The sequence below is a fragment of the Cricetulus griseus genome, unplaced genomic scaffold, assembly GCF_003668045.3.
Source record: "Cricetulus griseus strain 17A/GY unplaced genomic scaffold, alternate assembly CriGri-PICRH-1.0 unplaced_scaffold_92, whole genome shotgun sequence".
Classification (NCBI taxonomy): Eukaryota; Metazoa; Chordata; class Mammalia; order Rodentia; family Cricetidae; genus Cricetulus; species Cricetulus griseus.
In genome coordinates, this window is record NW_023277435.1 from 62,570 (window position 1) to 79,493 (window position 16,924).

General features: G+C 40.5%; 1 pseudogene; it reads right to left on the reverse strand.

Moving 5' to 3' along the window:
• LOC113837954 overlaps window positions 1-3,409 on the reverse strand; it is a 7,753-nt pseudogene extending 4,344 nt beyond the window's left edge.
• Window positions 3,410-16,924: the final 13,515 nt, after the last annotated feature.

The following is a 16,924-nucleotide window of genomic DNA, read 5'->3' on the forward strand; positions in this document are numbered from 1 at the left end:
ACTCGAGCTCCAGAGGACCTGGCGCCCTCTTCTGGCATGTACAGGCACCTGAACACAAGTGGTGCATACACACACACACACACACACAACACACACACAACACACACACACACACACACACAGAGAGAGAGAGAGAGAGAGAGAATTAAAAGAAAAGAAGTGATGTGTCCTTACGTGCAGCACTCAGTTCTTCAATAGAGCCAACAAAGACGTCCTGTTTGAACACTGGCTCGTTGTCATTGATGTGAAGAACTTTAATGCGCAGCTCTAAAGGTTTCTCCAGCTGGTTTCCTCTGGAGTCCATCACATAGCCTGTCAGCTGAATCGTGCCAGGAGCAATAACAGATTTTAAGCTAAACTCAATTAATTGCTATAGTTTAAACATAAAATCAAATCATAATGATTATCAAAGAGGAACTACAAATAAAGGTAAAATGGTTCATTCTTACCAAAAAAAATGGTGTTTCTTCCCGGTCGAGAATGCTGGTGATTTTCAGGTCTCATATGTTCTTATCAAAGACAAATATACCAAAAGGTGGCTCTGTAATGCCCTTCCCAGTGTATTTGTAGGTGGTTTTTATTCCTTTTTCTTCTGCAAGGTCAGAATGTATCTAACATAAATAGAACAGAGGGATGTCTCAAGTTCAAACCTTTACAATTTGTGTAACATTTTAATGACAATGTCCTTTTGAAGGTGTCATGGTATAGGTAGGAGGCAGGTGGCCTAGGACATGTGGTGGGGTCAGGGAACCATGTTCTAATCGCATCATAGCACACTCAAGTGTGTGACACTGGTTAGTTGCTCACCTCTGTGGGTTTCAGTTCTATCTGTGAAATGGAGACTTGGACAGTGCTCACCTTTTATGACTACTGTGGAATTATGATATAGTTGGGGCACATCTTGGAGGGAAGCAAATTTTTTTCCCTTTGGTGTACTAGGGTAGAAACCAGAGACTTATGCATGCTAGGGAGGGCTCTTACTGAGCTACACTCACCAGAAGTGGGTTTTATGAGATAGGATTTCATAGCCCAGGCTAGCCTCCAACTTGCTGTGCAGCTGAAGATGACCTTGATCTCCTGACCCTCCTGCTTTTATCTCTCAAGAGCTGGGTTTATAGGCATGTGACATGATGCCTGACTCAGGGGGCATAAGCCATCTACATAAGCCATCTACATAAGCCATCTTATTCTTACCATGCAGGGGGCATTCTTCCTCTCTGCCCTAAACACACACACACACACACACACACACACACACAGAGAGAGAGAGAGAGAGAGAGAGAGAGAGAGAGAGAGAGGAGAGAGAGAGAGAGAGAGAGAGAGAGAGAGAGAGAGAGAGAGAGAGAGAGAGAGAGAGAACACACACACACACCACAGTCCTCTGTAGCTGATACCTTGGCAATTGGGTTCTTTCTGGAAAGGTTCTCTCCTTCTCGGAGAGCCACAGGAGCTGTGATCCAGGCCCGCTTTTGCCGCACCAAGTGAGTATGCTTAGGGAGTAGTTTGTCTCCAATTCTTGTGCTGAAAACCTGTTAACAAAGTTACCTTCAATTATTACATCTCTAAAGCTTCAGAGAGAAATTATTCAATTCACTAAATTAAAAATAGTGCAAATTTTAATGCATTAGTTAAAATAAATCTAATCCATTAAAAAACAAATTGGAGTAAAATGTGTATTCTATTTTTTTAACTAGCTTCATTTTCATAGAGGAAATGTATGTATTCTAGCAAACTCTACAGGCCCATGAGAGAGGGCCTCCAAGCTGGTAAAGTGGCAGAGTTTGCTTTCCATAGTAAGAAAAGGTTTCCTAAGCGAGGTCCACAAAGAACTAACAAATAAGCTAGTCCCTTACAGATTATAAACAATGCTATGTTGAGGGCTTCCTTTTCTTTCTGGCTGACAACTGAGGATCACTTTCTGTGATAACTTTGTGTTTTAGGGCTTTCTCTTGAGACATGGTTGATATAAATATGTCCCCACCAGGCAAGTCTGTACATGTTGTAATCCTAGCACCTGAGAAGTACAGGCAGGATTCTAAGTTTGAGGCTAGCCTAGGCTATGGGTTTAGCTCCTTCTTAGGAAGCCCACCCCTACCAACAGGCAAATAATTAAGTCTGCCTTTTTCTTGTTTTTAAAACTTGACATGGGAAACTTATTTCACATATTTTCAATTAGGTTTCAATAGGGAGATTTTTATATGTTTTAAACATTTATTTAGTCATTGTGTGTGTGTGAGTGTGGGGGGGCATGTGTGCCATGTGGAGATCAGAGGACAACTTGCAGGAGTTAGTTCTCTTATTCCTCTACGTTCTCAGTGATTGAACTCATCCTCACACTTGGCAACGGGTGAGTTTACTCGCTGAGCCATCTTGTTGGTCTCTATATATTTTTATTCAAGGAAAATTTTCTGTGTAGTTGACATAGTACCTTAAGACCAGAATAATTCTGCACCAGGTTCATCTCATCATTCTGCCCATTTTGTTGCTCTAAATAACCATGCATTTTATTTTAAAATGTTTATTGTCACTCATTTTTGTTTCTTTTTGAATTTTTTCTTTTCTTTCTTTTTTTCTTTTTTCTTTTTTTTTTTTTTTGTTTTTCGAGACAGGATTTCTCTGTGGCTTGGGAGGCTGTCCTTGTCCTGGAACTAGCTCTTGTAGACTGGTCTCAAACTCACAGAGACCTGTCTGTCTCTGCCTCCCGAAGGCGTGCCCTACCACCGCCCAGTGAAAATTTTTCTTAATAAAATGTGAATTATAACTTAAAACATTTTTTGATAAAAAATGTTCATGTAGTATGTTTTAATCATGTTTTCTCCTCCCTCTCCTCCCAGATCCTCCCTACCCAACTTTATGCTCCCTCCATCCGGCCCCCTCCTCTCTTTCTCTCTTTCTAAAAAATAGAAGAGAACACTTAAATTTACAATGTAGAGCTGTACAAATCCTATTCTTTACTCATTCCTCGTTAATGTCTCAAGAAATACTTCCCATGATCTCCTGGGCCAACCAGTTCACAGGCCTGGGTAAAGGGCTTTCATCTTACTATGTAGCCCAGGCTGGACTCCACCTGATGGAGAGACCCACTTGCTTCTCCCTCATGACTCCTAAGACCCAGGAGATATTCTCCTCCATGCCTGGCAAAGGATTTTTTTTTAATAAATTGCCGAACTAAGCATTCTTTCATATGGGTCCCTCTGTGTTTGTTTGAGTGAAAAGGTCCAGGTTGAACAGTGTTGATTTCCAATCTAGTAAAATATAGCCAACCTGTTCCCCAGAAAACCAAGGCACTGGGTCACCAAAATGGAGTTATTTTCCCTTAGTTCCTCACTTCTAAGTGAAGTCCATTTCCAAAGTCCAAGCAGACCTGTGAAATAAAATTATAGACATTAAAAATAAGAATAACTATCATTATCATCCTTTGGGAGAGGAAACAAATTATAATGTTCTCCTTTGCCTCAGAAAAAACAGATTCAGAGGACTGAATCTACCTTCTCCTTGGCTCACAAAGTCTCCTTCAGAGAAAGTGCACACGCACGCGCGCGCGCGCGCACGCGCACACACACACACACACACACACACACACACACACACACACACTACTATATAGTATGTGTATATATGTGTGTATGTATTTATATGCACATATATATGTATATGCGGGAAGGCAGGCATGTGCCACAGGGTGCATGTTGAGATCAGAGGACAACTTAAGAGACTCTGTCTTTCCAACACATAGGTTTTGGGTATTAATCTCCAGTGTTTACCTGGTGAGCATCTTGCTGGTCCTGAGAACAACTAGTGTTTAATGAACAAAACAGGTCCAGGAATGTGGCTAAGGAGTAAAGGCAAGATCTATGCAAGGCTGCTTTCCTAGGTCTGCAGTGGTGCACATCTGTAAAGCCAGCACTCCTACTGAGGCCGGAGGATCACCCAGAAGCTGGGGACCAGCCTGTCACCATAAAAAGAAGTAAGAGAAACCACCTCAAATTAACTCTCTGAAGTTGTCTCTGACACTCCCATGCAAAATAAATAAATAAAAATTAAAAACAAAATTGTTTGCCTCCCGGAGCCTAGACCTTCCTGACTGTTTTGTCCTCATCCTGTGGCTCTCATACTTTCTGGGCCTGGTTACCTTTCTCCAGGGTTGTGGATAAGCAATGAGTTTGCCAGGAAGCCCCCTTCACCTCCTGGCTGCCCATGTACACACCCCTCCCCCATCTGACCTCTAGTTTATCTTCAGCTCCCTTCATTCATTCCTTTGTGGGTGGTCGCTACAATCTAGATGTCACCACAACACAGAACTGTTTCAAGTACAGCTGGACTTAGTCTCAATCTGCTCCCAAACCCTCTTCTTACTTTTGAAATTTGGCATAATTGCTTTGTAGTCTACTACTGGCCTAAGTTTTCTCCCGAGCTTTATCCAGATGAGCACTGTTTCTCACATTTATATAAAAGTGAAAACACTTGGAGTCAGAGATTTAGTTGCTCAGTGGCCACAAGAGCCACAGCAGTGACTGTTCAGACAGTGCAGGATGAGAACAGTTTTATTACTGGAGACAAGCTAGCAACTACCAACCAGCCTCACAATGTCACCAATGACAGTCAGGGAGACTCGTTTCCTTAAGCCTCTGCTATTGTGCCTCACATTCTCTCCAACTCTGGTCATCCATTATTATTGTTCTAGCTTCTCTCTCTGCACTGGCCATACTGCTAGGTGAGCTTATGGTGGCCCAGACCTTTAAGGGAAAATCCTTTGTTTCTCCAAGGAAGTGAGAACTCTTTCCATGACCTAATTTTCATTTGCTCAGAGTGGCTCAGGCTGACACCTGCTGTTAGGAAGCCTGCCTTTTAGCATTGTTCCCATCTACAAAAGTGTGTTCCAGGCAGACTACAAATTGTAGCCACTGTGGCTTTGTCTCCCCTCACCGGCTCCCAACCATTGGCATCTCAAACTTCAAAACCTGGGAGTCACACTGACTTCTGGACAGACTCACTGTTACACAATAAGGTCATTTGTTATCCGAGATCAAATCTTCAGCTGTTCCCTCCTCTGTCCCCAGGTGAGAGATGTCCAGAGGACTTGTCACATTTAGCCACCAACTGTGTGCTTTGCTTTCAACTCTGGCTTTCTCTCATTCATCTTCTCATGAATCTTGGTCAATTGGCTAAAGGGCCACCATTTTCAAAGGCCAATTAAACATGTTTGTTCTGTTTGCATTGGCTAACCAAACCTATTTGCGTCTTTCTTACCCAGAAGACTCACATTTGCTTCCACTAACACTGAATTCTTCTGCTTTGGGTTCTTCTAACTCTAAACTGCAAACAGTTTGCATTGCTTGCCTTAACGTTCCCACTTTGCATTTGTGTATGAATTAGCTGTAAGATGTCTTCAGCTTGAATCTCTGCAATCATGTTTGCCCTTCTCCACGTGTCACATGAGACACAGATCCATGGAATCCATACAAAGTGGGAACCAAGGATTTCTCTGAAAACTCATGCTCTCCCACAGCCTTCATGTTGCCTTGAAGGCTTCCTGTGGCGTCTGCTCTTTGTGTGGACACTTAGCCCTGTATTTTCCCTCTTACCTCATCTAAAAGAAATTCAAGATTTGTTGATATGTGGCTCCAAAGTGAGGCTCTGGGCAGATAGGAAGCGATGGTAGTTTGCATCAGATGTCTGTTATTAAGTGTCCCTGGTTGGCAGCTGTTTGGGCAGGAGTAGGAGGTGTAGCCTTGATGGAGGATGTATGTTGTTGGGGGCAGACTGAGGTTTCCAGACATATGGCACTCTGAGGTTTGAGATATAAACTATGATCTCTTGCTCTTGTCACCTGCCACCTACCTCTACTCTGCCATCATAGATTCTAGCCTGTGAGCCCCAAGTGAATTTTCTTCTAGAAGTTGCCTTGGTCATGACGCCTTTGCATATAGAAAAGTAACTAATAAAACAGCCTTAGCCAATTATCTACTTTCTATCCTACAACTAGATACATTACTTTTTCTAGAGACTTCTGAGATGCACTTCCCAAATTTTTTATATTTTCAACGACATGGTGGCAATGTTGAGATGTTTGCATGTTTCTCTGGTAGGAATTTTGTACAGGAAAGACTAGTGCCTGGATCCAGGATTGCTCACTGTCACATCAGCAGGGAACATTCTCAAAGTTACACTTCCTCTACCAGACTCCCACTCATCAATCTTTTTCTTTGATGGTTCATTTTTATTTCTCAAAAACATTTTTATTTGTTTATTTATTTTGTGTGTATGAGTCTCTCTCTCTCTCTCTCTCTCTCTCTCTCTCTCTCTCTCTCTCTCTCTCTCTCTCTCTAGTACTGGAGGCCAGAAGAAAGTGTCAGAGTCCCTTGGAGTTGGAGCTACAGGTAGTGCTGGAAACTGAACTCGGGTTCTCTGCAAGAGCAGCAAGTACTTTTAACCTCTTGAGTCATACCTTCAGTTTCCCATTTGCCTTCTTGTCTAAAATCTTATTGACCCTAGATAAAGGGCATAATTATGTGTTTCTTTAGTGTTATTATTCTAACCAAATAGCACAAATTTTACTTGATAAAAGGAAGTGATTTATTACTCTCTAGTAAAACTCATCATGTGGGCGTCCATGGTGACTTATTGAAACCTGTTTTCTAGGTGTTTTCTTAGAAATGCAGATTAGATGGTAACAAAAGACATTCTCAAGTACGGAAAAGGTATCTCATTTGAGGGCAGCTGTTACTCATTTTTTTTCTTATAAGGAACTTGATGACAAATAAGTGTCACACGTGCAATGCTTGGATGAGAAAACTAAGCGTGTATGTACTTAGCCAAAATAATGTTTTTAGATGAACCAGAAAAATCCTTCAAAAGCTTCCTCACTCCATAAAAGTTTAAATGTTTCTACTATTGGATCTTGTGCTGCATGTAAAACTTGGCCTTCCTGGTAACAGGCAACAACCAAAACCAACCAGGCAAAACAAAAACTTTAGTGGAAAGGAAGGCCAAATAGCATTGAAAAATGCTAAGAGTACACTTTGTTTTCAAGGTCAGCGACTTCAGAAAGGGCTTCCTGCTCTGAGGCTATTTTGATGAATGCCATCAGGGCACTCTGGAGGACTGGGTGTGGCTGCCTGACAGCTCCTCCTGGCTGACAAGATCTCTGAAATCTTGCTCCACAGCAGGTGACCTTGAAGCATGGCAATGAAACAGCTCCTACCTTTCATGACTATGATACTAGCTTAGATTTCCCAATATCTAGGAGTGGGAATAGCTGGATAGTGGTCCATTAAGTGAGGTTTTCATGTGGTAGGATTGCTGGTTTCAGCATGCAGAGTCCTTATGCAGCCACCTGAAGCATGCCTGATGCAGCCATGCCACCTTTGCTAGCTGTCAGTGAGGAGCTATCACCTGCAAAAAATGGATCCAGGGACACAAATGTGTTCTGGAGAAGAGCTATCCTGATTCAGGGAGAGAGCCAGAGGATTAGAGATGCACCACAACCTAGAAAGGTTCCCTAAGCAGAAGGCACAGGCTCAGGACAGGACTGGCAGTTGAGTGACAGGCAGGTGGGAGAAGGCACAGCCCCAAGAAAGTCTTGGCAAAGAGTGGGTACTGAGAAGAAACTATGGGGCAGAAAAGGAGAGTAGTTGGGAGCAGGAACAGGGTCAGTTTTTCCAGGATGCTGTATAGGGAGAAGTCAGGATATCAATGGTGTTTGCTGTGTGTATATTTAGTACCTTGTATTTAATACCCCCTCAATAAGTTTATATACTGGACTAATGAACATTATTTAACAATGGTTATTTTTTAGAAATGAACTCTTAAAATTACTGAAACAGGAATGATCATCACTGACAATCTTATTCTTACTGAGAATAATATAGAATGTATCATTGGCATCCATCAGTGAGACTCAATAGTAATTTTGTATTTGTGATGGACATGCACTTGTATGCACTTAATCCCCTGTACCAATATCAAACCAAAGTTTGGCAGTTATTGGGACCGAGGCTCTGTATCTGATGAGGAGCCTAAATCAGTAGCTATCAGTTGATGAAGATGCTTAACATTCTTGCATTAGTAGTTATGAGCTCCTGAAACTACTAAGAGGAAACTGTCACATGCTCCCAGGGATCATCTATGGCAATAAGTCCCCATCCCTATTCACTGTATTCCTCCAATGTGGTAATCCTCTTAGTTTCCTGGATTCCTTCTAACACGATGAGATCCCAGCATTTTAATTTTCTTTTCTTTCTTCCATTGTGTGTATATGACTATTCCTTTATATGTTTTCACATTGGGATTGCAGATTTCTCTCTTCATCCCAGTCTACTCCTCCACTATTTTTTTCATAAAATGTAGGTCCCCCATGGATATCAACCAGCTGTGGTATACTAAGAGGCATTGAAACTAGGTACCTGCTTTCCTCTTAAGGCTGGACAAGGCAAGCTGTTGGGAGGAAAGGGTTCCCAAATCAGGCAATAGAGTCTCCCAAGAAAATCAAACTACACAACTATAACATGTGCAGAGTTCTTAGGTCAGTCCCATGCATGCTCCTTTGTTGTCAGTTCAGTTTCTGTGAGCTACTATGAAAACAGATTAGTTGATTACAGTGGTTTAATTTGATTGTCCTTTACGGCACTGGCTCCTACAATCCTTCCTCTCCCTGTTCTGCAGGATTCCCCAAGCTTAACCTAATGTCTGCCTGTGGGTCTCTGCATCTGTTTCCATCAGTTGCTGGATATAGACCCTGTGATGACTATGGGCCTTGGCACCAATCTATGAGCATAGCATAGTATCATTAGGAATCAATTCATTGCCCTTTTCTGCCAGTTGTGTTTGGTTCTATCCTAGGTCTCTGAGCTATCCAGCCTCTGTGTCCTTTCCCTCCAGGCAGTATCAGGGGTAGGCTACATTTCATGGTGCGGCATTCAAGCTGGACCAATCTTTGGTTGGCCACTCCCACATTTTCTGCACTGCCTCTCTCATCACATATTTACATTTACAGACTGTGTATCACAAATTATTTTAATCAATGAACATTCTCCTGAAATCCAAATATTCTTCAGTCTCATCTCCTCATGCATTAGTTTATGAATTCCTACTTAAATGAACTTTTAGTCAATCACTGCTTCCCATACCCATGGTGCCCCGTATGTTAAAGAGAAGTGCCATGAGCTTCTCTAAGTTAACTCAGCTATGCAGATGAATTTGATACTCACTAATTATTGCATCAAAGGCTGAACTAACAGTCCCTGTCGGGCAGTTTTCTAGTCGCATCATTTTTGTGCTTTCATATCAGTAGGAAAATGAGCAGATATTGCTGTTTCAGGCAGTTTTGAAGTAGAATGAGTGTTTATCACACACCATAGGCATGCCCCCACCCCTCTAAGACTTTTCCCTGTCCTTCAAATCTTCATTGACCCCACACTCACTGTCTTTCTGAAAATACAGATCTCAGCCTACCTCCATGGAAGAGTACACATACAACCTACATATTTGTGCCATCTATAATGGGCCTTTCTACAATATAGAATTGTTGCTGACTGCATCAAAATGTGAACTTTGCCCTGGTGGGCTGTGGCTTAGATGTTACAAGCACCATCTGTTCTTCCTGAGAATCAGGTTAAAATCCCAGCACTCTTACACAATTGTCTATAACTCCAGTCAGTGAATCTGCTATGCTCTGCTATCCTGTGAGTAAGTACACACACACATGTGCTACAGCTACCTACACGCAGTCCATAACTCCTCATTGTCAAAACACCACTACACAAGATAAATCAATTAGTAGGTTTCTTCAAGAGGTTTTTCAGAGTTGGGGATGTATGTATATCTCTGACAGAGACAAAAACTAACCCATGAATAGGCATGTACTTATCAGAACTGAACACTGGTGATACATGTTGAAAGTAACAATCCAGAAAATTCTTTCTTTTCAACAAAACTAATTTAAGATAATTACAATTTCCTGTGCACTGTCAGTAATTAGATTATTCGTGTAACTGGTACTTTCATCTATTTCACTCCAGTCAACCTGTTTAGAAAATTTCTCTAACTAAAATCTTCTTAAATGTTTATTGAATTGTGGCACCTAACACTAGGGTTTTCCAAAAGTAAAATTACTTTCCCTGGGGCATCATGAGTTTATCGTATCATGTTTGAGTTATCAAAATATATTAAGTCATTATTTTGAATACTCGGTATTGAATTTTGTTTTCAAGGACTCTTAACAGTGGACCATTATTAAGTGATTGGTAATTGGGGGAGGAACAAAGTTGTGCTGGAACTTTTCATGTTACTTCTGTCTTTGGAATTGAGCTAGGTCTCCTCAATTTAGTTTGCTTGTTAATTCTCACCAACACACTTGATTTCGGTGTTTTGCTTGTACTTTGAGTTTGTGGCTTGACTGTTCTTGGCTTAGGTGTGTGATGCATGAAGCTAAGTTCTAGAGACACATAGTGCTGTCTTGAAGTTGGGATTAGATAGAAGGGGAGATGCTAAATGAGAGGTTGAGGTTGAGGTTGAGACATGGTGGAGACCCATCTTTAGACATTGTCCTAGGATACTTGCTATTACTGATAGACATCATTACAAAATCAAGTTACATGTTATGATAAAAGTCCACCACTAAAGTAAATCAGCATAGGATTTCAACCAGGAGCCTAGGCAGTAAACATGGAGGAGAGCAGCTTATTAGCTTGTTCTTCCTGGATCACTAACTTCACTTTCTTTTACAACTTGGTCTCAGGACCAACTTCAAGGGAAGGATGTGGGATGGAATCCCACATCAATCATTAATCAAGAAAAGGGAACTTACAACTTGTCCCCAGCTGCAAATTCACAAGCCTAGTTTCAGATGTTTAGCCCATTGGCCATCTTTGTTGTGAACCCTCTTTCTAGGGAAATAGGCAGATGAGGAAAAGATTATATTGATTGAGGATACAGATCCAGAAAGTCAAATGCTGCAAGTGCTTTACTTCTTCTAATTTTGGTGCCCAATCTTCAGATGTGAGTATAAAACATGGAGGAACTGTCAGGGTAGGCTTCCATAGCAGGACTTGACAGGCATCCTCTTTAAAAATTAATTCCATTTAAATTAAAGACAATCTTATTTTTCATCCCAGTTCCCTCTCCCTCCTGTCCTCTCATTCCCTCCACTATCTCCACATCCCATGCCCCATCCACTCCTCAGGGAGGGTGAGGCCTCCCAAGGGAGATCAACAAAATCTGCCACATCATTCGGAGTAGGTCTTAGGACGTACTACCCTACTACATGTATGTAGGCTTAGAGAGTATCCCAAAGTAGCCCCAAAGCTTTGAGCTCCCAAAAGCTGTTTCCGGCTCCTGCTCATCGTTGCTGCTCAGAGTCACCTGACACAAGCGACCTGCTTGCCTTACGATTTTGGTAGCTGGATCTGACACCTAAAGGCCCGGTGACAACTCTGCCTCTAACACTGCCGACACCCGTGTTACAGTGACACCTCCATCCACGAGAGAGGACTGACATCAGAGTATTGGATCTGTTTGCATCCACCAGTAGGGAACTGTGGTTCCACACCCACGAGGTGAACACACTTGCCACACACCAGAAGCAAGGATGAGAAGAGGACAAGGTAAAAGCATATCCAACAACAGAAAACCCAATATGACACCACCAGAGTCTAGGAACCACATACCAGTAAGACCTCAATATCACAATGCAGATGAATCAGAAGAGAATGTCCTTAAAACATCTTCAGGAAAATGATAGAGGACCTCAAAGTGGACATGAGAAAATCCCTTAAAGAAATTGAAGACCAAACAAACCAAAAAATACAAGATATCAACAAATCTCTCAAGGAAACAGATCAAGAGCTAAATACTGAATTAGACACAATAAAGAAAGCACAATCTGAGGGGATGCTGGAAATAGAAAAGCTGGGTAAATGATCAGGAACTACAGATGTAAGCATAACCAACAGAATACAAGAGACGGAAGAGAGAATCTCAGGAATTGAAGATACACTAGGAGAAATAGACTCATCAATCAAAGAAAATCTTGAGTACAACAAATCCCTAAGACAAAATATCCAGGAAATATGGGATACCATGATAAGACTAAACCTAAGAATAATAGGTATAGAAGAAGATGAAAAAATCCAACTAAAGGCGCAGAAAACGTATTCAACAAAATCATAGAAGAAAACTTTCCCAACCTGAAGGAAGACATACCAATGAAAATACAAGAAGCCTACAGAACACCAAATAGACTGAACCTAAAAAAAGTTCACCTTGCCACATAATAATCCAAACACCAAGCATACACAACAAAGAGAAAATATTAAGAGGAGTAAAGGAAAAAGGTCAAATAACCTATAAAGGCAAAACTATCAGAATCACACCTGAATTTTCCTTGAAAATTCTAAAAGCCAGACGGTCCTGGATAGATATTCTACCTACAGTAAGAGACCATGAATGCCAGCCCAGACTACTATACCCAGCAAAGCTTTCAATCATTACAGATGGAGAAAACAAGATATTCCATGACAGAACCAGATTCAAACAGTACATATCCACCAATCCAGCCCTACAGAAAGTACTGGAAGGTAAACTGCAATCCAGGGAAGTTAACAACAAGCAGAAAAACACCGAACACCCAGAGGCAGCTCGGCCTCCATCCACCAGTCAATAGATATCCCAACTTACCAACAGTCAAAAGAAAAAAGGAATAGAATCCCACACATAATCTTGCCACCATCACCAAATCAAAAACAAACAAGAATGAACAATAATCAATGGTCATTAATATCCATCAACATTAATGGTCTTAACTCCCCTATAAAAAGACAGATTAGCAGAATGGATAAGAAGACAGAATCCTTCCTTCTGCTACAAACAAGAAACTCACCTCAACCTCAAAGACAGATGGTACCTAAGAATTAAAGGTTGGGGAAAGATCTTCCAATCAAATGGACCCAAGAAACAAGCGGGGTAGCAGTCCTAATATCCAATAAATTGGACTTTAAACTAAAATCAGTCAAATAGATGAAGAAGGTCATTTCCTACTCATCATAGGGGAAATCCATCAAGATGAAGTCTCAATTCTGAACATTTATGCCCCAAACACAAAGGCATCCACATTTGTTAAAGAAACTTTACTAAAACTCAAATCACACCTAAAACAGCACACACTTAGTGTGGGAGATTTCAACACCCCACTCTCACCACTGGACAGGAACACCAGACAGAAACTTAACAGGGAAACAAAAGAACTAATAGAAGTTATGACGTAATTGGAATTAACAGATATCTATAGAACATTCCACGCAAATACAAAACAATTTACCTTCTTCTCAGCACCACATGGAACCTTCTCTAAAATCAACCACATACTTGGCAACATAGAAAATCTCAACAAGTACAAAAAACTGAAATAACCCCCTGTGTCTTATCAGACAACCCTGCTTTAAAATTAGAATTCAACAACAACAAGAACTACAGAAAACCTGCAAACTCATGGAAAGTAAGTAACACTCAATTGCACAATTCAGGAAGAAATAAAAAAAGAAATTAGAGATTTCCCAGAATTCAAGGAGTATGCCGACCCAACATATCCAAACCGATGGGATACTCTGAAAGCAGTGCTAAGAGGAAGTTCATCGCGCTAAATGCCCACATGAAGAAACAGGAGAAAAATCACACTAGAGAATTAACAGCACAACTGAAAGCTTTAGAAAACAAAGAAGCCAATACACCCCAGAGGAGCAGATGTCAGGAAGGAATGAAATTGAGGGCCGAAATCAATAAAATGGAAACTAGGAGAATAATACAAAGAATCAATATAACCAAAAGTTGGTTCTTCGAGAAAAATCAACAAGATAGACAGACCTTTATCCAAACTTACCAAACAACAAAGAGTGAACATGCAAATTAATAAAATCAGGAATGAAAAGGGGGTCATAAAGACAGACACAGAGGAAAACCAGAGAATCATCATGTCATGCTTTGAAAACCTATATTCCTCAAAATTTGAAACTCTGAAGGAAATGGACAATTTTCTGGACAGATTTCACTTTCCAAAATTAAATCAAGAACAGATAAGCAACTTAAATAGACCTATTACCTCTAGTGAAATGGAAGCAGTCATTAGAAGTCTCCCAAACAAAAAAAAAGCCTAGAGACAGATGGCTTCAGTGCAAAACTCTACCAGAAATTCAAAGTACAGCTAATACCAATTCTCCTCAAAGTATTCCACCCAATAGAAGCAAAAGGGTCATTACCAAACTCTTTTTATGAGGCCACAATAACCCTGATACCCAAGCCACACAAAGACACAACTAAGAAAGAGAACTACAGACCAATATCCCTCATGAACAATATCCATCATGAATTTATTTTCTCAATAAAATATTGGCAACTCGAATTCAAGAACACATCAGAGAAATCATCCATCCCCATCAAGTAGGCTCCATCCCAATGATGCAAGGATGGTTCAACAATCGAAAATCCATCTATGTAATCCACCATATTAACAGACTGAGGAAAAAAACCCACATGATCACCTCACTAGAATCCGAAAAGCCTTTTACAAAAATCAACACCCCTTAATGATAAAGATCCTAGAGAAATCAGGGATAACAGAAACATACCTCAACATAATAAAAGCAACATACAGCAAGCCAACAGTCAACATCAAATTAAATGGAGAGAAACTCAATGCAATTCCTCTAAAATCAGGTACAAGACAAGGCTGTCCACTCTCTCCATACCTCTTCAATATTGTTCTTGAAGTTCTAGCAAGAGCAATAAGACAACAAAAGGAGATCAAGGGAACACAAATCAGAAAGAAGAAGTCAAGCTCTCACTATTTGCAGATGATATGATAGTCTAAATAAGTGACCTGAAAAACTCTACCAGAGAACTCCTACAGCTGATAAACACCTTCAGTCAAGTGGCAGGATACAAGACTAGCTAAAAAATATCTGTAGCCCTACTATATAGGGATGACACATTGGTGGAGAAAGAAATCAGAGAAGCATCACCCTATACAATTGCCACAAACAACATAAAATACCTTGGAGTAACACTAACCAAAAAAGTGAAAGACCTGTACCATAAGAATTTTGAGTCTCTAAAGAAAGAAATTAAAGAAGATACCAGAAAATAGAAACATCTCCCATGCTCTTGGATAGGCAGGATCAACATAGTATAAATGGCAATCTTGCCAAAGCAATCTACAGATTCAATGCAATCCCCATCAAAATCCCAACACATATCTTCACTGACCTTGAAAGAACAATTCTCAACTTTATATGGAGAAGCAAAAGACCCAGGATAGACAAAACAACCCTGTACAATAGAGGAACTTCTGGAGGCATCACCATCCCTAACTTTAAGCTCTATTACAGAGTATGGTCCTGAAAACAGCTTGGTATTGGCACAAAAATAGACAGGTAGACCAATGGAATAGAGTTGAAAACCCTGAAATTAACCCACACACCTATGAACACCTGATTTTTGACAAATAATCCAAATATATACACTGCAACAAAGAGAACATCTTCAACAAATGGTTCTGGCATAACTGGATGCAAACATGTAGAAGACTACAGTTAGACCCAAGCCTTTCACCCTGCACAAATCTTAAGTCAAAATGGATCAAAGACCTCAACATAAACCCAGCCACACCGAACCTATCAGAAGTGGGAAATACCCTTGAATTAATCGGTACAGGAGACCACTCTCTGAACATAACACCAGTAGCACAGACACTGAGATCAACAGTTGATAAATGGGACCTCCTGAAACTGAGAAGCTTCTGTAAGGCAAAGGACATAGTCAGCAAGACAAAATGACAGCCCACAGATTGGGAAAAGATATTCACCAACCCCACATCTGACAGAGGCCTGATCTCCAAAATATACAAAGAACTCAAGAAGCTATTCTTGAAAACACCAAACAATCCAATTAAAAAATGGGGTACAGAACTAAATAGACAATTCTCATTAGAGGAATCTAAAATGGCTGAAAGACACATAAGAAATTGTTCAACATCCTTAGCCATCAGGGAAATGCAAATCAAAACAACTCTGAGATGCCATCTTACTCCTGTCAGAATGGCTAAAATCAAAATACCAATGACAGTTTATGCTGGAGAGGATGCGGAGAAAGAGGAACACTCCTCCACTGCTGGTGGGAGTGCCAATTTGTACAGCCACTTTGGTAATCAGTATGGTGACTCCTCAAGAAAATGGGAATGAGTCTACCCCAAGATCCAGCAATTCCACTCCTAGGCATATACCCAAAGAAGCACATTCATAGAACAAGGACATCTGTTCAACAAGGAATGTTCATAGCAGCATTATCTGTAACAGCCAGAAACTGGAAGCAGCCTAGAGACACCTCAACCAAAGAATGGATAGAGAAAATGTGGTACATTTACAAAATGGAGTACTACTCAGCAGAAAAAAAATGGAATCTTGAAATTTGTAGGAAAATGGATGGAACTCGAAGAAACCATTCTGAGCAAGGTAATCCAATCACAAAAAGACAAAGATGATATGTACTCACTCATATGTGGACCTGCCTTATGATACATAGTAGTGACCGTGCGTTATCAGAGCTGTTTTTAATGATGTTACTCAGAATGGTTTCCTTCCAGATGATGACTGAGAATCTAATTAAAAAAATATTGCCAGGTACCACAAGAGTAACAGAACTGTGCTGTTTTTCTGGCATTTTGTTTCTTACATTTTTTTTTTAATGGTGAGTGCTGGATGTCTCTACAATTTTGTTCAAATGGCTGCAGAACCTGGAAAAGCTGTTGCTGCTATTGATGCATAACATACTGCCATTATTGATATATATATATATATATATATATATATATATATATATATATATATATAATTTGAATATTTGAAAACTTTAGCTGTGCTGTCAACTTTGGAAAAAT